This window comes from Phyllostomus discolor, chromosome 8 (genome assembly GCF_004126475.2).
Source record: "Phyllostomus discolor isolate MPI-MPIP mPhyDis1 chromosome 8, mPhyDis1.pri.v3, whole genome shotgun sequence".
NCBI classification, from domain to species: Eukaryota; Metazoa; Chordata; class Mammalia; order Chiroptera; family Phyllostomidae; genus Phyllostomus; species Phyllostomus discolor.
The window spans coordinates 22,527,146-22,549,825 of NC_040910.2; the positions used below are offsets into that span (position 1 = coordinate 22,527,146).

At 39.7% G+C, this 22,680-nt stretch overlaps 1 long non-coding RNA gene across 2 annotated transcripts; it reads left to right on the forward strand.

The window, feature by feature from the left end:
- Positions 1-1,141: 1,141 nt before the first annotated feature.
- On the forward strand, positions 1,142-21,612 carry LOC118501946. 2 transcript variants are annotated; one of them, XR_004904600.1, is made up of 5 exons: positions 1,142-1,320; positions 1,557-1,765; positions 7,414-7,417; positions 21,246-21,253; positions 21,602-21,612. It is a non-coding gene; the product is annotated as an uncharacterized LOC118501946 (long non-coding RNA). The 2 variants fall into 2 exon arrangements; XR_004904599.1 differs by lacking the exons at positions 7,414-7,417; positions 21,246-21,253; positions 21,602-21,612 and adding an exon at positions 3,045-3,056 and having other exon boundaries at positions 1,143-1,320.
- Positions 21,613-22,680: the final 1,068 nt, after the last annotated feature.

The following is a 22,680-nucleotide window of genomic DNA, read 5'->3' on the forward strand; positions in this document are numbered from 1 at the left end:
ACAGTTAGACCAAACTTGAAGGTATACCCAAGTATTTGTTTCAGCTAATATTTAACTTAAAGATATTTTTTTAGTAATCTTTATATCAACTGGAAATATCTTATAGAAAATGTCATTGTCATTGTGGAATACACAGCTGGTTAAAGATGAATTGCAGGTAGAAACTACATATAAGTTTTCCTGTGGGATTAGGGACAAGTTAGAATTTATACATGGTGCCTGAAGATATATAAAACAACAGATTTTCTAAGTTTTGCCTCCTTTGAGGTAAAGAAACACAAAAGATAGTCAGAGATTTGATCTATTCAAAATGTCCAGAAAATATAAAGTGCATGTATTATTCAAATTCTGTCCTCGTGTCCAAACTTTTGGCATCTCTGGGCCACACTGGAAGAAGAAGTGTTGTCTTGGGCCACACATTAAATGCACAAACACTAATGAAAACTGCAAAAAAAAAAGGCTCTAAGTAAATATATGATTTTGCAGTGGGCCGTGTCCTAGCCATCCTGGGCCTCCTGCAGCCCATGGTTTGCACGCCCCTCATGGAGACAGAATACTAAATACCCTCATGAAGAAGAAATGACCAAAGAGGGAAAGTGATATATTTAAAAATTAATGTGTTTTGAAAACTCACTGCACTGAGAGACTGGATTTTTTTTCTAATATGAAGGACAGAAATGTGTATCAGTCACTTATTAAGAGGACAATAAAGTCCTTAGCAGCGTCTGTTTCCTTCTTGGAAAAACAAGGGGAAGCTACTATGGATTGTAACAATGTATTCCAGGGAGCACAGGAATTGCAATAAAGCTGAAATGTGTAGTGCGGTGCGACGTGTTTCAGAATGATGGTGCCTTCTGACTCCTGTTGCTGATGTCTTCCTGAGAAAGGTGCAGGGAATGTTAACTCTTTTCACCATCATCCAGAGAAAGGCACTTGCACTCGCTCCCAGTTCGGCCTCTACCTTTCTCTGTCACCCCTCTGTCTCTGTGTTCTCACTTTATAACACCTCATTCGATGCTCTTCACTTCAAGCCAGATCCTTTGACCTAAGCTGATTATTGTGGAGGCAGCTAGCTTGTCATGCTTTTCAAGGAAGAGATTTGGCTCCAAATAGGACACTAAGCTTTTCAGCCTTCTGCTTATTTACTTAGTCAGCAGAATGCTGTGTCTCTGGGTGCTTAGTGGACCCCTGGGGAATCGAGAGAAACAAAAGCAGAAGTGGCAGCCGCTGCAAATGTGGGAGTCTGTGCCATTAAAGGAAGCAGTTGCTAATAAGGGCCTGTGAGACCCAGGTTTCCTTGGTTTCCATGACAGTTATTAGGTACCATAGAAATTGAATTGTCTCCCACAATGCTCTTAGGGGAGAGGGGGCGCTCCAGTGACAAAGCAGAGCAGTTATGACTTGCAGTAAATCATCCTTTTGAGAGACAACACTCCCTGGATGATCGGTTCTTGCCTTTCTTTTAGACTCCCTTACAGTGTGTTTGACATTTTGGCCAGAGACCCTGGCTTCTGCTGCACAGTGTCTCACACACTATTTTTCCCTTTTTTGTTTAGAACTGAGCTTGGCAAAGCAAGGATATGAACAATTGTGCAGGTGGGCTACTCAGGGCGAGTGAAGAGATAAGGCATCCAATCAGGGACTGGCAACCTGCAGCCCTGCCAGTATGCCCCTCCACCAGATATCCGTAATCCCCGCACGGGAGACCGCCAGCAATGGGCGAAGTTCCATGGGCAGAAACAAAGAGAAGAACAAGGAAGTCGAGGTAAGAGGAGGTTTGATTTAATGAAATAGGACAGCCAAGCCAACTGTAGCCAATGCTGCTCTTTGGCGCCGCAAGATGCGGCTGAGGCTTAAGAGCAGCCAAGCTCCTGCTCTCAGTGTAACAGTGGATTGGAAGAGAATCATTTATTAACTAACAGGGACACACTCAACGTAACCTCTGTTTTCTGTGTGAACAAAGGAAGCAAACCCATAAGGACACTTACTGCTTGACAGATAAAAACTTTTGCCTCCTTTCCTAAACAGTACACAGAGTCACCTTGGACATTTATGGCTGATGGGGCACAACCCATCTGTCCTGGACATCAGTGGACACTGCTGTTGTCCATTTTCAGAAAGGGGCAATGGACGTGTGCTCATTTTGCTCACTACTCATTAAGCTAGAATGTTTCAGAATGACTCTGTTTACAAAGTGACAGAAATCAGAGATATGACAGCTGTGGCACTGAATACATAGCATGAATGGAGATGACATTTCACTGCCTCAGAAGATCTATTGCTCTTCATATTCACTCCCAGTGCATGCATGTGTATTACTTTTGTTTGATGTTTCTTTTTTTTTCTTCGTGAAAAAAAAAAACCCATTATTTGAAACTTACATGGGCTAGAGAAATATAACATTCAACTTACTGCATTCAGGCTTAATTTTACAGTGAAATTTAGCAGCTGCTGTTCTAAGTTAAACTGCCTGAAAGATCAGATGCTGGGAACTTACTTCAAAGTGTTTTAAGAAAAAGATTGAGCAGATGCAAGGATATTGGGTAAAAATATAAAGTTATTGTGTTCACTTAAAACAGAACAAGATGGACTGCCAGATACTGTAATCCTCTTATCTTTTTAACCCAACTAGTACCTAGTCCTCAGGTCTTAATAGCTTTGTAGGAAAGGAGCCTTCTGTACCTCTGGTTCTGTATGTTAATCTTTTTCTGAAGATTAGGTACCAGGGACTGAGGAAGGGGCATAGAAACAAATCAAAAAGGAAGCAAAACTATCAAAGGCAATGGAGAACAGTGTCAAGGTGTACCCGAAAGGAAGAGAGTAATAAACTCAAACACACCTTTATATGAGAACATACAATTTATAGTCTCTTTGTACTTCATTCGAACTGGTTTTGAAATATCACCGAAGACGACAAGATCTTGATGTGTCTAGAATTTGTTCAAAACTTCAGGCGATTTGTCTGACTGATTTGGTGTAAGAGATGCTTTTGCCTGAGTAACTGCTCTGCCATAGGCACGTTGGGTATTTCTGGAGTTTCTAAGAATGAAAAATCCTTGTAAAGTCAGAAACTTTATCAGCTAGTTATTCATGGAAAATATTCTCTTAAATATGCCTCCTCTTTGACTTGGTAGTAGGGTTGTTAGGACATCGAAGACTGCTCTGTTGAATTTATCGGATGGGGTGGGAAATAGAGGACACTGACCACTTCTGAGAATAGGATTGGGATTGCTAAAAGCAGATTTATAAACATTAGCTATACATTACTGTCTTACTCATCATCTAGATTCTTTGGATAAATTTTAAGATAATACATTTTGACAAAATTTCATAAGATGACAATTTCAGTATGTAGAATGATTAGCATCTGAATGTTTGGCAATGAAAACACAGTTTGTTTCCAGATTCCCCACCCCTGCCCCACTGCCCAGAAATCTGTTCTCCATATTTACTTGCAGATGAATCAGATAAAGCTGGGATGGCTGGCTTACCTGACTATTGAAAACGTCACACTAACTTGTCAGAAATGATAATGAAATTCTTCTATCTCAAATAAAAATAGCCACAATCTTTATTCAGATATTGATGTTAAATCACATTTTCAGACATCCTCACAAATATCTTAAAGAAGTATCTATTTACGCACAGCTGCATTTCTTTCAGGGACAAACACACTTTCGGGTGTCACAAGGCGAATCAGTGGGCATTCTTAAAGAAAAATCAGGTTAAATATGGGGACAAAAAGGAAGTTCCCAGCCTGTATGTTATTTTTCAAAAGAGACAGTTTTAAGAAAGAGAAGTGCTTTTTAGGTTTCAAATACTCAGTTTTCTGTAGACTGGAACTAAATGTTTCTCTTTAAGAGTTTGTTTGAAATATTAAATCTTATCAAGGAGATTATTAAATCTCTTGTTTTGGTGAATTAAACGTCTAAAAAGCTATAAACGTCATCTTAGATGGTTAAATTAAACAACATGTACCAGTGCATTGGAAAGCAAGAAGAATCCGCTCAGGACAAGTGTGGATTCTCTCTAAAGGAAGATGGAACATCGTTTGCACATGTGCGCTTTTTTCTGGTTGAACAAATGAGACACATTCTCCTTTGAGGTTTCTTTCCTGTATTTTGCGTGTCTTAAAGTTGTCAAAATAATACATGCACACATGAGGCAAATGATTGAATTTCAGAACTAAGGATTTGCTCATTTAAATGTGAGCAAATTTAATTTCTTCCATTAGAAACTTAGAGACTCTTGAATATACTAACCCATAACTTTTATATACCTAGTTTTTTTGTATTTTTAAAGAATATAAAGAAAATATGGAAACGATTAACTATCACAATACTCCAAAAGATCTAGGCTGTAAAAATAATATTAAAATTTAAAAAGGTGATAATTTTAACTCCAAGCTGTATAATGAATAAGCACTTGACATATTTTGCATGATATAACATAATTATTTATGTATTTGCTTAATGACCCTAGAAGTGCAAAAACAAAATAGCATATTACATCCAGTTTGGTATAGTTGATATTCATGTCTAGGTGAAGGATGCAGATTTATCTTGTAGAGGCATCAGCTCTAGAGGTTGTCTGGGCAGTTAAAAGACAGTTCCTCAGACTTCTATTCCAGAGACAAGCTTTTATTAGCACACCTTTATTATTAGATGATCAATCTCTTATGAAGTAGATAGACTAATCAGAGTTATAGAAGAGTTATATATAGTGTAGCTGGTCAAGTTTATTAATTTATACCCAGAAATGATGTTTTTTAGTGATGGAATGCTCTAGAAGAGTCCAAGAAAGGACATTAGTAATCAGACTTTCCTTTATAGCATTGGATCAATGAGGGGAATTAAGTGGTTTGGGGTGGGGACAGTTCATCTAGACCTTGGGTAAGCTGCAGCATTGGGAGAACCATGGAGGGAAATAGCTCTCTGAGCAAGTTTGTGGCTCCAGATCGCTCCTTCTCTAGTTGCGTACAGAGACTGATCAGTTTAGTTTCTTTAAATCTCATTTGCCTACTTTTCTTAGTGGGCCGCTTTGCTTCTATTAATCCATTTTTTCTTCTTTTTCTAGATTTGTTAACACCATTTATTAGGTTGCAATTAATTCACACTGGGGATTCAGGCCTGTAAGACATCTGTCTCTTACAACAGTAATCAAATTCTTAGAACTCTCACGGTAACTTAATTTCATGCTTTGTAAATGGACATTATGACTGTAAGTTTCAACCTCTAGCACATAGTTCTTACAACTCTCTGGGATTTATGAGCAATTGTTTCTATGTCCTGCTGTATTTCAAACATAGAGGTGAACCATGGATCCAACCAAGGGTGCTACTACGACTTCATTGGATGCTGCCATTCGCTGTGAGCACAGAGCTGGGAGTTAGACATTGGGAGTGATGTCAGAGGAGAGAAGAGGCCATGGGCCCTTTCCCCCGACCCTTTCCTCACCCGCAAGCTGAACATGCATGCGGACCATGTTTTAGAAGGTCTTTTCTCTGGGGAAGAGAGGGGGAAGGAAAAGAAAAAAAAATCCACTTTTGTTTATATGTGCATTTTTCCTTTACTGCTTCCATGATATTTTATGATATTTCTTTACTTCCATTTTTCCTTTTTTTTTTTCTTTCCCTAAAAGGAATGTTAACTCTCTTTCATTTTTCTGGGATAATCCCTTGCAAGGTCTTCTGCTTGCTTCCCAATGATATCCCAATGGGCCACCTTTCCTTACAGGGGCTGCTGATCTGTTCATTGGCAATCCTTTCGTGAACTCCAGTGATTTGAAGAAAATATGGCTGTTTGATATATATTCTTCATTTTAAACATAGTGGGTAAATGATAGATTTATTAATTCTACTTTTTAGGAGAAAGTCATAAAAGCTAAGTAACATATTTAACCTCAGGGCCAGAGCCTAACGTGAGATTAGCCAATCGAATTTCAAGTTCTATGTATTTGTCCACAATTAAGGTACTGTAACCTTTTCACATTTCTAGAGAAAAACTTATAGAAGCAAAGGATCTCAAAAGCAGAAAGTCCTTTAAGAAGGCTTTATCTTAGCCCTGGCTGGCGTAGCTCAGTGGATTGAGTGCAGGCTGCGAACCAAAGTGTCGCAGGTTCGATTCCCAGCCATGGTACATTCCTGGGTTGCAGGCCATAATCCCCAGCAACCACACATTGATGTTTCTGTCTCCCTCTTTCTCTCTCTCTATCTCCCTCCCTTCTCTCTCTAAAAATAAATAAATAAAATCTTTAAAAAAAAAGGGGAAGGCTTTATCTTAATTCCATGGTTGAAACCGGTAGACAATAAATAACTTGCTGGTGTGCTGCCACTGTTTAGTGATAAAGGTGGGAGAAAAAACACAGGCCTACTGACTGTCAGTCTAGTGCTCTTTCTACTACTGTTGCATCTGGTAAGTGTCTTTCAAGGAACAGAATTACAATCCCAAAACTTAAAAGAGCTGTATAACCCTCAAAACTGCTCACCTTTCAGTGGCAGACTGGATTTCTTATCCAAAGCTACGGTTTATGTTATGGTTATCTGCCCATAACTCATAAAATGAGGTGGGGATAAAATGGGTTCTATTTACAGAACATAACTAGAATTAATTTCATTATAACTTAGAAAATAAGGTAAAATGAAATAACAGTGGACAGAACCGTTCAGGGAGATAGCTAGACTGAGTGAGATGCAGGATACCTGAGATGGGGCCTTGGCTTCACCAAAGCCTTTTGACCTTGAGTAAGTCACCTAACCTCTCCAGCTTGCCCTCTAAAGAAAATGTGTCTTTGTGAGTAAATGTAGAAAATAACTATATTTACTACTATATCTCATTTCAAAAATAAGAACATTTTGTTTTCTTCTGTTCCTCCTTTAACAAAATTATGTGGTCATCCTCACTCAGTGTGCAAAAGCTATGACTGTCTTCAAAGGCACACAGTAGGTCCTGGAATAACATCATTTCATTCAGTGTAATTTTGTTATAACATTGATGAGTGCCATAGGAGCTTAACTCCTGTTCTTGTCAATTAGCCTTTAGTGAAATTGGTTTCTTTATAGGTTGTTTTGCTAAAATCAGACCTATGGACAATGTTAAGTGATGAGTTATGTGTTTGGCTCAGGCAGGATAGAAGTGAGCTCTGAGGACACATCTTTAGGGGACATCCATTGTCTCTGTTGTGCATCATCCATTCTTCCTTCTGGTAACAGTCTCAGGGAACCACCTCTGCCTGTTCTCAGGGAACCACCTCTGCCACGGCTTCAGGGTGTGCCTTGATTGGCTTGTCAGTCAGTCTGTCATAGTAATCGGTTCAGTAGTGGATACATAACTGCGTCAGAATCAGTGGCACACATTGAACCTTTGGACTTTGGGTAAAGAGAAACCGTATTGGTCCTAGAAACTTCTAGACTAGAATTGTTCTCTTCTTCTGGGTGTTTTGTATGAGAACATGTGGTCTGGACCTGGACATTTGAAGGGAGAAGGTTGGAGCTTCAGGGGAACCAAAGATGCTCTTGATGCTGCTGAAGCTGACTGGAAAACAGCACAGAGAGAGAAAGAAAAAATAAGTTCTCAGTGATGTTGGTTGAGCTACTTGGTCAGTCCGATGCTTGTTCAAAACCAAACAATTTTCCAGTGAAGTAATTCAGTATATATTCTTTATTGTTTAAAGCCATTTTTTGGTTGGATGTTGTATCACTTGCCATATAGCGGAGCTCTAAATGATCCTCCTTTGCCGAAGTGTAGTTACAATGGTTCCCTGCATTGTTGCCTGTGCAGCAGTTGACTCCTGAGATTGAAAATAGCCGGGACTCGGGTAATCACAAACATTTATTTATGAATAACCTGTGCACATTTATCCAGAATGCTCTGTATTAACCAAATGAACTATATCTCTAGCAGGTGGGAATCTGACCCTATAGGGGAAATGCCAGGGGGTAGAAAGGCTCTCTGTTTTGTTTCTCCAGAAGAGCCCTTTCCAACTACTCTCCTGAATCTAAATTGGGTATTACGGTCCCGTGCGCTTAGACTGAATTCCACTGAGTATGCTAATAGTATTAGAATACTTTCGTATAATGAAAACCAGCTAATTTCCATATTATTATTGGCTTTCAGCAATGAAATCAGCATAAGTCACAATTTTTTTTTGTTTAAAGCAGATGTTGTGGGTAATTGTATTAGTAAGTAAGACTGAATAACACGTTTATTGACTATTAAATGAAAACAATTAGTACTTTCTGGCACACCCTGGTCAGTATTTTTTAAATAGTGGGCTCACTTAAGCCAGGTATGTTGTTAAAACTCCTCTCCCGGTGTGAATTTTTAAAAAATTATTATGTATTCATAGGTGACTTAATGAGATGCAGTGTAATCACCGTGTTTGAAAGACTGTTGAACAAAAATCTTCAGAGGAAGTGTCTTGGAGCATGGGAGGAGCAGATGTAGCCAGACTGTTTTATCAGTCAGGGTTTTTAGAACTTGCTGATTAGCCAACATCGACTCAATTCTCTGCAGCACAAAGGGAGCTGACAATACCAGCGCGGGTTTAGAATTCCTCAGGCTGAGGTTCGCTGAAGGGGGTGGAAGTCTGAGTGTTGCTGTCCTCCAGCCCATTCCTCACCGTATCACTCTGAGCCACCTGTGGCCGCCTTTATAACCTCCAGGGGAGGGTGCGAAATGACATCTATTCAATAGTCATTCTTTTCCCTGTCTCTGCAACCCTGTTCAATAATTGAAATAGGTGTGACATGAGGGTAGGACTGGCGATAAGCCTTTGCTCTGAAGCGAGTGAAAGGAGACCTAAAAGGACAGCGTGCTCCGGGGTGCTGGGCATCTGAGTACTTTGTCACTTTTCACACTGATTATCCCACTCATCGAATTGTGCAGATCTAGACAGGAAGGCAAAGAACACAGTTGCAATGCAATCTCTTTCGACCAGCCACTGCCAAAGAAAACCTTCTCTCATACAAAGGAACGCTGAATTTTTTTTAGCATTTGTACTTTTGATGTCACCATTTAAAAAAAAAAGTTTCTTAGGAGAAAACTTTTGGCACCAGGACACAATTGGCCATGCAGTGCCACAGGGCACAGAAAAGCTCATGTATAAAATGCAGAGTGAACAAACGTTTGTTAAGTGAGGCACTGGCCCTCTATGTTTTCACAAATGATCATTTTTTTTTACAGGCGGTAATTATTCCTGACTGTAAACCTTCACAGGTTTACTCCCAAACAAGTTCCGTGTAGCAGTGATGGCTAAAAGTTGTTTAAGTTGTACAGACTTAGATCTGTAACAGTTTTACTTTCCAAATTTATTCAGAATTCATTTTCATAAACTTACAACATATGAGATCTGTAATTGCAAATGATACAAAGCTTTAAACATTTAAATTCTAGCAATATATTTTATTTTAGTCTCAAACTACCTTCTATACTACCATATCCTACTATGAAACTACTACTGCAGTTCATTCAAGGTTTGGAAAAAGTGATTTCTTTACAGTTAATTACGCGGTGAAACTTTCACCTTTGACTCTCAGTGTTGCCGGCTGACTCAGGAATTCTCTTTGGTGCCCAGTGAGAGTAGAGCAGAAACCTCGTGCTCTAGGTTTAGAAGGAATCCCGCGCATGTTACATGACTGTCTAGGCTGAAAGGCAGCAGAGCGAGGCAGCTGAAGGCATGGGTCTGGAGGAAGAGTAAATGGGCACAAGTATTAGCTCTGCCACTTGATCGTGGGACTTTGGTTAGATTAGTTAACATCTCTGTGCCTCAGTTTCTTTCACTTGTGTTCCATGTACATGTTGCCAAGTGTTCTTTACTTACACTAATATTTTTCAACATCCCATGGACTTTTAAATTTAAGAATTATAAATAATCATAAATACCTTATTTTGATGCTTGTTTTTACTTTTATTCATTGTTATGGTGGTAGTGCGTTTTAAAAGATAAGTTTATTGATTTTAGAGGGAGAGGAAGGAAGAGAGAGGAACTGAAAGGGAGAGAGAGAGAGGATCGTTGATGTGGGAGAGGAACATGGATTGGTTGCCTCCCATATGTGGCTCGACTGGGGATTGAACCCATGGCCTAGTTATGTGGCCTGACTGGGAATCGAACCTGCAACTTTTTGGTATATGGGACAGTGCTCCAACCAACTGGGCTACACTGGCCAGGGCAACAATGCTCGTAATTACCTTTTTTTTCACCAACTTGATGTATTATAAAGAACAAGCCATGCTATGAAAAACTAAAATTACCAATGACACCAAATAGGAAAGTTTGTTGAAAGTTTACATGCACAGGATTATTTTGTGAATATTTGAGTACTTAAGGAAATAGTAAAAGTTTTTTTTTTCATTTTTCTAAATCACAGTAACACTTTTCTAAACAAAATAACATTGTGTTGAACAGCTGTTAAATGGTTTTCAACTGCACAATGATGACTTTATTAACTGTTGAACTTACAGCACTTACCTGAGGTATTGGCCTGGTTCAATTTGACATGAATTGCTCTGTGAAAAAAATTTCCTTTGATACTCTTTGGGGTATCAGTGCTTGCGATGTCAATGAAATGGCTGGACTTGGGTGGAGATGGCTAAGGTTAAGCCAGTGCACTGAATTTGAGTTGGGGTAAGAGAATATGAGATTGGGGAGTTTATTTACATGGATGACATAGCACTATCCATGATGTTTAATAGGGGTCAGTCACTCTGCCTTTGTGTAATGTCAGCAGGGGATGTGACCGTTTTCTCTGAGATGTCTGTAGTTGTAGAAATCCTGGCCTTAATAGCCCTGGATATGGATGGCTAACTTCCAGCCATTAATTAGGGTTTCCTCTTTCCCTGAACTTTTCATATTACATATATGGCTATTAGCATTAACAGGTAATTTGTCTGCCTGACCAGCTAAATAAATATGCTATGAAGATAAAGGTAGCTTTTAGCTGATCCTAACACTGAACTTATATAGAAAGTATGTATTTCATATATTTATAATAATCATTTTTATTCTAGCTAATAATTATTAAACACCAACAACAGGACTTGTTTTATGTGCTTTTCATGATAGTTCACAAGTTCTCCATGAGATTGTATTCCAGTTGCTATTTCTGTGTAATAGATTGCCCCACAACTAAATGGGTTAAAGCCCCTATTTTGTAATGCTCATGAATCCTGAGGGTCAGGAATGTGATAGGTCAGTGTGAGATGCTCCGCTGTGTGTGGCTGTTACTCCAGGCCACACACAGTAACCTGTGGCTCTCAGGTTACTCGATACAAGGAACTGGAATTATCTGAAAGCTCATTCGCTCAAATGTTGGGCACCTGAACTGGGATGGATAGAAGACTATGACTGCCAACTGGATAACCTACATCTAGGCACTGCATGTGTCTTTGTATCCACATGGGATGGTGCTGCAGGGTGGTCAGACTTCTTAATGGAGGCACCAGGTTCTAAGTGTGAGTTTTCAACAAGCAATTCAGAAGCTGCATTGTTTTTTATGACCCAGCCTCAGGAAGCAGCCCCAGCGTCACGGAGGCAGCCTCTTGTTAGCCAGTTGATTATATTCCTATGCAGATGCAAGGAAGTAGCATCAAATAATTCTGGGCTCATGTTCTAAAACTGCTACAATTCCCCTGTAGCCAAAGATACTTACATTCCTTCCTTTGCATCCCAGGGTGCAAAATACAGTTATTCCCTTTCTCAAGTCTCCACTGTGTCAGCTGCATGTCCAGGACTTGTCATTTAAACTTGACAGTTACGGATGAGGCTTCTTGCGTGCAGCTCTTCTAGTATGGCCGGGCAGGAGGAAGGAACAATACTTTCTTACTCAGCCTTCTGTTCTCTTCAGGTCTTTTAGTTGCATGGAGGCCACCCTGTTAAGGAGGGCAATCTGCTTTATTTAGTCTAATGATTCAAATGTTAATTTCATCTAGAAACACCTTCAGATAGTGTTTGGCCCAATGCTTGGGCATGCTGTGGCCTAGTCAAGTTGACACATAAAATTAGCCATTACAGGGTTTTTCTAGCTTCTGCCCAATGCCTGTTTTTTGGGTATCAAGCCAAGACATGTTTTTTGGGTTTTATGGTAGCACCTTTCTTCCAGGTACTGGATTTCTGTTACAGTTATTGCTGCAACATAACAACTTTTTCCAAAACTTAGTGGCTTAAAAAAAAACAGTATTATGCTCATCAATTCTGTGGGTGGGAAATTCAGAAAGCTTAGCTGGGCTGGGGCAGAGCAGGCAGAGCAGACTTCCCTGCTGTATGATGCCGGGGGCTTCCCCTGGAAAGACTTAAAGGCTGGAGAGAGTAACTCAACCGTTGAAAGCTGGAGTCATCTGATGGCTTGTTCACTCACCCTTCTGGTATGTGGGTTAGGGTGGCTCCAAGAGGAAGCTGCCACTGCCACTGCCAGCTGGGGCAATACACATGTCCCTTCTGTGTCCCTTGTCTTCTTCACAGCCTGGAGTTCTTTGCATAATTAGATTTCTCAAATTGAGGTTCAAGTCTTCAAAAGCAAGTGTTCCAACCATCAAGGCAGAAGGTACATCCTTTTTTATGACTAAGTCTTGGAAATTGGAAGTCATGCAACATTATTCTCACTAGACTTTATTAGTTGAAACACACATAGCCCACTTCATTCAACACTGTTGCAGACCCTACCTCTTAAAGCATTTCTTATCAAATAACTTGGGAGCTATGTTTAAAACCATCACAATGGATACTGGCATCATTTTCAGTTTATAGTTCAGGAAATTTGGGCCCGGAGAGGTGACATACTTTTTCCAAGGATACACATGTAATAAGAGGCAAAGCCAGGATGTAAACCTGGGCAGGCTGACTCCAGAGGCCATGTAAAAAAGCACTACAGCACCTTGCTTCTTCCCACTGTGCAGCACATATAGACCTTCTACTTCCATTAAAGCTGCTCATTTATTCAACAAAATTTTAGTAATGCCGTAACAGCGAAACACTGGCCTGATACTAAGGATACAGTGGTGGACAAGAGGTACATGGTCTCTCTTAATGCAGCATAAAATCTAGTATTCTCTCATTATCTTTCTCAGGACCTTTATTTGTTATTTCTTGCAATAGTTTTTATCATCTCTTTAATGTGAAGATTTATTTTTGCTAGGGGGTTTACTCTATGTGGCTGTGGTGGATTAGTCACAGTAATGGCTGCTATTTTTTTTTTTTTTTGTCTCCCTGTATTCAAGGCCTTCGATAGTATGTCCCAATAATGTTTCTGGATTTGGCAATGTGACTTTTTTTGGTCAATGAGGGAGTAGGAAAACTATGCAAGCTGAGCCTTGAAAAATACTTGTGCATCAGCACTTTCCCTCTTAACTTTTTTTGCAAAGTGGTTAAAGCCAAGTAGCCATTGCATACTGACACAAAAGTAGCCCACCATTCCACTGTCTCCAGCTGCTGACGTGGGAGTCACAGTGTTGATGAACAACCAGTCCCCAGCTGACTGCAGATGTATGGACTAGCCTAGTTGGGGTATTCGAGCCTGATCCAGGCCTGACTAACAACTTTGCAGATTTGTGAGCTAAATAAGTGGGTGTTGTTCTAAAAGTTAGGGTTGGTTGTTATGCAGCCATAGAAAACTGATACAGTGGTCTTTTTTAAAATAATGCTCATGTTTTCTGTTCTAGAGACTTTACAACTTGATAAATTTGCACAGCTTGTTCTGATAGTCTCTGAAGAGGTTAAATGCAGATTTTATGCCTGCCACACTATTTTTTGAAGGATATGACAATCTATTTTAATACCGCATTTACATATAGAAATCATCTTTGCCATTGCTAGATTGGTTAATTTCAGCTGCTAAATTAACTTTACAACCATAACAATTACACTGATAGTGACTAATTCTGATTCTTCTAAATCAAGCCCCTTAGATTTCTATACTGAATAGAGCTCTTAAAACATGCATTTAAGACTTTTTTTTAGCCCAGATATATCTTATAATATAAATAAATCTAATACTTAAAAGTAGAGTGTAATTCAATTTTTAAAAATTGAACAATTTCAAATGCAAACTGAAATTCTTTTGACAGGGCTCTTTCATTTAGCTAATTTATATTTAACTTTTTTATAATATTTTGAATGACAGTATAAAAGGAACATATACTTCTTAGAAATGTAATATTGTATTTGGAGGACTCAGCAATGTTAGACAATTTCTTATGAGACCAAGTCTTCTCATCTAGCCCCTAGACCTTTAAATACAACATAGTTCTCCATTCTCTTTTACCATGAAGAACATGCTCTTTAAAAATATGTGGGCAAAGACCATTTTAAGTCTTTACCTGGCCCACTTAGTCACCCCCTGGCTTCCTTATTTCTTTCCTTCAGTCTCAGTTTCCTGAGTTCTCCCCGAGTTCAGCCTCCATGCTTACTTAACAGCACATTTAGCCTCTGCAAATGTTCGTAGTTTCACTGCCACGTATGGTTCCTTACAGAGACACAGTCCCTCCACTAGCTTTGGTCCTGTGGAACCTTCACTAACAGTGCTAACCGAAGTGGCAAATCTAAGATGACAAACTTGAACTAGTCTACCTGTAGAACACTACGGTGAAGCTATATGTAACACAATTTTTCCTTGGATTTTCTATGGCACACAAAGCTCATCTGTGGCTCAGGGATTGGAATTTGCTGGTCCCCTTTACCTTAGTGCTTTCCACTTAACTGTTTAGGCATTTGGCTCTCTATGCATCTGTCTGAACTCCTCCTAAAGAGTACTGCAGCTCCCTGCCCCACTTTCCATCCACTGCTAGGGTTTATTTGCTTCATTAATAAAAATCCCAGTATGAAATGACCTACTCTGTCTACTCCTACTTGAAAATAAGGCACACAAGTGAGAAGTCCTTTGTCTCTCTCCTTAGTATAATCACATTGCCCAGAGCAATGCTAGCACATTGTAGCCTCAAAATAAATATTTGTGGGGTGAAGAAATAGTATTTAGAACTAGTCAGATAGTAGTCTCACTTGAGTTTGTACCATTCAGAACTTGCTAGTGGTGTTGTATTTCAACCCAATGATAGCATTTTTAAGAGGTGAAGGGGCTCATAACAATTTTTCTACAAAACCTTGTGTTAAGAACATATGTAGGTATGTCTTAGAGAATAAATATTGTGCACAGAGTTATATTTGGAAAGTATTTGGGGAATTGAGCTAGGGGAAAGGAACGGTGTATGTTCTATGCAGCACTGGAAAGCCTAACCTAAAATTAAAAAGACTTTCACTGCAGAATTTGATGAGAACTCAGGTTAAAAGTAACCAAACTCCTCTTCTTCAGATAAAGAAAAATAAATCCTAGAGTGTTTATATCAAAATATGCCCCAAGATGTTATAGATCTTGAGAGGCAGTGGTAAACTGGAATCCAGGCTGCCTGACTCAATATTTTTTACACTAGAATTTTCTTTCGTTTCCACTAAACATCACTGAAAGTGTTTGTGGCTCCATCCACTCATTCATTCACTCATTCACTCATTCATTCATTCATTCCACAAAAATTTACTGAGTGCTACCTGTTAGCACTCAGGCAGAGAGAGATAGTGTTACATAGATGAGTTCCTGGTTCTCGCAGAGTTAACATTCCATCCTGTGAGATTGGAAGAGAGATTTGACGAAGCATGACTACCGAGGACAGTTAGTCTTGTAGGGATGTAGAAGTTTTGCACTAGACATAAGGACTGTTTAGTATTGAAAGCAGGATATTTCGGTCTGAAAACACAAGGGCTGCTTTGTGAAGCAGGAGAAGAGCTCCGCCCACAGAGGTGTTCAAGCAGACAGAGAGAGGATTTAGGGGGACTGTCCTGCAAGAGGTGTAATATCCAAAGGGGGAAAAAGTCAAGTTCCTTTTCCTCCAGGGTCTACTTTGCTCTATTTCGAAGTATGCCCAAATACGTGGTTAATGTGGTATGAAGGTGTTAATGGATGATTCACTGCAGTCTCCTAGAGGCCTGACTGGCCTCAGAGCCTCCCTGACCTGTGGGAAAATGGGGTAATTAACAATTATCCCCTCAGATTACTTGATGTAGACCTGGAGCACTGCTGTGTCCCTGTAATCAGTCAGATTGTTTTTAAGACAGTAAAAAGAGGGTCAAAACATATAACTTTGCAAACTAGGGGGCTCGTCCCAAACAGGTATTTTTAAAACACCTCCCATGTTTTAGTGGTGCCTAACTAACACCATGATGAGGTGCCATGAGCACAACCTGGGAAGGTGTCACGGCTGTGCTCATGATTAAGTGTGGGCCTTGGATCAGAGGCTGGGCCTGTCTCAGGCCCCCGGGCCCCTGCAGTGTGTGAGATCCGCTGAGCCCCTGCTCCATTCTGATCATCTTGCAGCCCTCATCCTTGCCAAGTGTCACTTTGGAAAAGTGGTTTAATAAAAAAAAATGTGTCATTGAATGCCAATTTTTTTTGAATAGTGGTTGCACATGTCATATTATTTTGAGGCTCTGTTTGTTGTTATTCTCCTTAACTCGTCCCCCAAACATGTGTTCGGAACTGAAAAATTTCAGTACTTTTCATAGTATAATTCCCTCTACCATCCCATATTTCCACTCTGATCTACATATTTTTGTTGAGTGATAAATACATTGATTAAAAGGCTACATTACATCAAGTTGAAGAAAAATTGGATCATAGAAACATGCGGCATGTAGCACACACTTCTGTTTCATGTCATTTGTTTTGATCTTCTGCTCATCCAGATGGATTACAACATATGCCGCTTTGATCACTAAAGATAAATAATGGAAGGATGAACTTACAGTCTGAGCAAAATCATTTTAACTTTTACACTAACTCAACTTTAGTTTTCTGTAAAAGCAGACTGTGGTAAATATTCCTCTTATCTTGTCATGCACCAACTTTGCAGTCAAGAATCAGTTCCCCAAGATTGTGTGCGCCCTGACTGGGGACCGAACCTGCAACTTAGGCATATGCCTTGACTGAAAATCGAACCTGCAACCTTTGGTTTACTGGACTATGCTCTAACCAACTGAGCCACATTGGCCAGGGCTCTTTGAACACATTTTAAAGCATCCTTATTGCAGCACAGAATTTGCTTTAACTACAGAAAATGCCAAAGGAAACAGAATTTCATTATGCTTCCCTTGCATTTTACTTACTTGGAATGGTATTCTCAGATTCGGAGCTTAGCACAATATATGAAAATGCAAATACTTTACCAGATGTGTGTCGGAAGAGGGGAATGTGATCCCTGTCCTCGGACAGGGTGTGAGCTCCATTCCTCCCTTAGGTATGCCTTCCCATTCTCTCCTTGTCAGAGCCTCAGAGAAGCACTGCAGGGCACCTGCCCAAACTGCCCCTGTGGCTCTCTCCTGAGAACAAATCCCAGCCACGTGCCTGTGGCTGCCTGCAATGCCTAGTTGCTTCTCCTTTGTGAGTGCAAAAATCCAGGCTATTCTAGGACCTCTACCTCCTGTAGACCAAGTGCTGCCACAGCACCATTGTTCTCTCCACTTTACACAGGCCGGGGGTAGTCCTCCTAATTAATGCACAGTGCTAGACTCAATAAATTTGCATAAACAGTTCCTGAGCTAGGAAGCCTCAGGAGAGTCTAGGAAGTCTCTTTCTTTTGTGTTTTTTTATTTTCCAGGACTGATTTCATTCCAGTGCTGTTTGTGGGCTGAGGGGCAGTTGGAAGAGGAGTGGTGCTGAGTGAGAGAAGACATGACGGCCAAGTGTTAGGATTTGGGGAGCTGCATCTCCATTCTCATGCTTCTCTTAAGTGCAAATAGTATAGTGTGGCCATCTGGGAGCGAAGCCCTGGAGCTGTAGGAAAGCAGAAAGCGTTTGTTCAGTGCTTGGCATAGACTAGCTCAGCAGACGCTGGCAAGATATGATGATGTTTTTGATCAATGCTCTTTGTATGCATTAACTGCTAAAAATATTATTTAATAACAGTAATACATGGAAAATGATCGACATTTTTCTGTAGCTTAGAGAAAAAAACATGATACATTATGGTAATTCTCTTTGTAAAAAAATAGTAAAACATGTTCCCAAATGCTGAGTTTGGAAGTTGCCCAGGGAGAAATTTAAATTTTCCTCTCATTTGATTTATTTTGATCCTGTTTACATAGCAGGAGTGTCTTTACGTGAATGCTAAAAATGCCTTCCAAAAAATCAAAACAAGACTTATTTTTCTGGGTACATAGGAACATATACATAAGGCACAGTGAATACGGTCCAAGGGGCCTACAAGACACTATTTGCAAATAAAAGATTGTCATGATGTTGGATACAAGAAGTTTTGAATTTGACTCTATGGCTAGTTCATACTTGCAGCAAACAAATATTTACAACAGCCAGTACTTGTTCCTGGGATGAGGGACATTTCCAGCTGTGCAGGGGGCACTCTTAGGAATGCTTAATGGATATTCTGTTAAGTAGAAACTTACTTTGAGACCTGTCCAGGAATGACCACTGTGATGGTTAATTTTATGTGTCAAACTAGAGCATGTTTTTGAATGAGATGGACATTTAAAATAGTAAACTGTTTGTTCTTCATAATGTGGGTAGGCCTCATTGTCACTTACTGGCCCCAATAGAACAAAAAGACTGGACTCGATCAAGAAAAAGTTTTTCTGTAGACAGACTTTGAACTTCATCTGCACAATCAGCCCTCTTGAATCTCTGCCCACTGTTAACTTTGAAGATTTTGGACTTTCCAGCCTCCAAAAATTGCACAAACCAATTCCTCATAGTAAATGTCTTTTATATATACAGTGTAGGGCAAAAGTAGATTTACAGTTGTGAGTATGCAAAACAGAGTTTATACTTATATTATTATTTATTAATTATTGTATTATTTCCATACAAACAACTATGAACCTATTTACGCCAATGAATATTGTTGCACTGTATGTATACATATTATATATTTTTATATATGTACACATAAAATCTCCCATTGGTTCTGTTTCTCTGGAGAACCCTGACTGATACAACTGCCAACAGCCTTCGAAAGTTTCTCTTTGTTGGTCCTAGCTGAAAGAAGGCATGGAGACCTAGGGGACTGGCTGCGTGATGAGACAGAAAGTGAGAGAGCAGGAAAAACATGGACAGCTGTGGACTGAAACACTGCTCTTACAGTGTTTTGATTGAACCAAATTTCAATAATGATTTGCCTTTCTTAAGACATGTCTTCAAAGTGAAATATAAATGGACCACAAGGAGCGCGGTGCATGGTGAGACGGAGTGCTGACTACTGATCACTTATTTTCCCTTTCCTTCGTTCTCGCTGCTTACTGCTCCTGACGGATCTCTATCAAGAACCATGTTTGACTCTGTCAGCGTGTTAACTGAGTACATGATAATTTGACAATATCACTTCTCTGCTTAAGTGACTTTGATTATTTCCCACTGCCTTATTTGTAAATCTAATTTTCTTGTCATGGCACACAAGGTCTCTGAGTGATCTGATTCCACAAGACATTTCTCCTTCCAGGTTTCACTAGGGTCCTTTCACTCTCTGATTGGGTGGACTTATTGATCCGCTCCTCACTGCCTAGATATACAGTTATGCTGGTATTGTTCCCCTCTTCTTTGGATGTTCTTCTCCTGTTCATTGGTGGTTGAATTTCTAAGCCCAGGTCAAAAAGGGACCTCAGCTACGAGGTATTTTCCATTTCACTGAATAAAAAAATACCCCCTCCTTTTGGCTGTCAGGGCCCCTTTTCACATCTGTGATCATACCATCACACCAGTCTCACCATGCACCACGGTGCATATTAGGCTTTGCCCCGCGCAAGTCTGACTCTCCTGCTGGAGCTTGAAGTACACGTGCCTGATTGGAATCTTGGCTGTGCTACTTGACACCAGGAAGTTATGGCCTCACTAGGGCCCAATTTCCTCCTCTGGAAAATCGTGAAGATGATACCACTATTAGGAAAATGAAATGTTTAATTCACAAGAGTATTTAGAATGGTGCCATGCACATAGGAAGAGCTCTAAAATATTAGCTTCATTTATTTATTGTTTCTCAAATAAATATTAATCGTTGTGTGCCAGACACTATGTGTCATCATCATCCTTACCATTACTGAGTCCACTTTTATTCTTGAATGGTGAACATATAGCCCAATAAATGTCACACAGATGTTTATTACATGTTTATTGATATGAGAATTGTTTTGGTCATTAGGCTTAAACCCTGGGAAATTGGATGCTCAGCTTTCATTCCATTTATTAGGTGAAGAGATACAGCCTATAGTTATGAAAAGCATGCTTTATACCCTAAAGCTGTTTCCCTTAATGGTTGAGAATTTAAATAACCTAATTAAAATAAAATAATATCTCCCATTTATGCAAAATGACTACGTTTATAAGGATAACACATTATGAAATTACACTGGAAGCACCAATTTATAAATGGCACACATGTACATTTTTATCTTAGTGTAATATAGCAAATGCTAGTATAATTAGATATAAATTTAACCTTTGAAATGTTAATAACCTCAACTCTTTGAAACAACATCAGTATAACTTTGCACGGGCTACATGTGTACCATTTGCTGTTAGTGATGGCACATGGCCTCAAATGCCAAATGCACTTAAATTATATGTTTTTTATGTTACTGTGTCAAACACCTCTTATTTTCTGGCATATGATAAATTATACTCAAAATTATGACAATCACAAGCAAGAATATGTCCTTTACCATACACAGATAATACACACATTCTTAGGTATCAGGTATAAGGACCTATTAGGTGAGTCTACCATGATCTGCATTACACATGCACCTTTAGTAATAAGTCATACTCATTTTTATGTGTTCTGTTCATGTGGTGTTCAGATGCCTAAATCTGTCCATTTGGGGATATTTGACATAGATCAACTTGGTTTAACTATACAGTGTTATAGTCTTTTAAAGCTAAGAATGCAAATATTTCAGTGCTGTTTTAGAGGTAAACAGGTCAACTCTTCTGATAAAAATGTCATATTCAGTAGGAGTGGAGCCAAGAAATATATGGGTCTGGGTTCTCAATGCTGCTGTTTGGCAGTGAGAGTGGTCCTGGATGGGCTGAACGTGCATTATCGGCGCATTGGAAAGACCAACGATCCCAGGGGCACCATGATCCCTAGTGAAGACCCTTTGCTCCACCACCAGGTCCAACTTGTGGAGCCTATGGAAAGGAAACCCACTGAAATGGAGTGGAGATTCACTGAGACAGGAGAGTGGTATAAGTCTTCATGCAGTCAGAATTGTCCCCAAACCTAAATTCCCCAGAACTGGTGGTATAGTCCCTGAAACATGACTGATGTTCCCAAAGACACATCAGTGGAGGATGCTCTAAAAAGAACCTATATGTCCTGTCTAAAGGTGCTGGAAAAGGAGGTGATGGAGGCAGTGGGTATCCACGGGACTCGGAAAAACACGGAAGTCCATTGATACTGAGCCTGGGAAGCGCAGCTGCTCCCCTCCTTGTCTTAGCCTTGAAGCCTGTAGCCACCTCCTCAGATGCCAATAAAGAGCCATGAGTCCAGACAAATTTTAAATTTTAATTTTAATTGAATCTTAAGCTTGCAACCATTATTCTTGACACCCTTTTGAGTGAAAAGGCAAATCTCCCCAACCCATGCATACACGGGTGGGGGAGTTAGATAAGAGGAAGGTAGAATGATGCAGCTTTATTTTTTGTTGTTTTCTTTTATTTTTTGTGGTGATTTTATAGCATTTTAAAGTTGCATATTCTGTTTAAACATCTCTACCTAAAAAAAAAAAACCAACAAAACCTGAGCTATGTAGCAATCCAAATGTGACTATATCACTCTTCTACTGCAAGGTATTAGAAAATTCTCTTTGTAACACTATGAATTCAAATAAATGACTGTTTACAAAAGAAAATTAGGATTTGTTTTAGAATTTTACAGTCTCATCGCTTTAGGGGAGAGCAATGCAGCCGAGTCCTGAGGAGCCCCAACTCTGGAACCAGACTGCCCAAGTTCAGTGGCACTGCCATGGTCTGTGGCCTATTTTTCTAATCTGCAAAGGGGGGATGTTGCAAATAATAATCCCTACCACACAGGGTAACCATGAGGATTCAACAAGGTGATGCAGGTCAAGTACGTAGACCAGCACCCACCCAGCACAGTGGCAAGTCTATGCCCTAAGATCTCATTCTTAGTAAGAGACCTCGTCCACATTTGAATGGAGCACACAGAATATCTGCTGTTTGGAACAAAAACTCATCCTCCCCACTTGTCTTCGTTAGTCTGTAAGTACCTGGGATGCTATGATTGACTCCCGTTCCTCATGTTTTTCCAGCTCCAGGTGCTTGCTTCATAAATGCCTGTTGGCATCTACATTTTTGAAACCACTTCAAAATCTAACGTTGGTGTTGAAATCCTTTATAATACTCCTGCATTCTTCTTAAACTTGTATAGAATTCTTGCCATTTAGCACTAAAGAAAAACTATCAATAATTCACACTTTAGATTGACTTTTTATTTAATTTAACCTGAAAAAGTCGGGTACCAACTATATTATATATACATGTCAAGCACTGTGTTGTTGGACACTGCTGACACAAGAATAATACCAGAATGCTCTCTGGATGGGCTCAAAATTGATCATGTAATGTTCAGAGAAAGTGGCAGTAACCACAGGTGCAGGTGACTGTGGAAAGGCTCA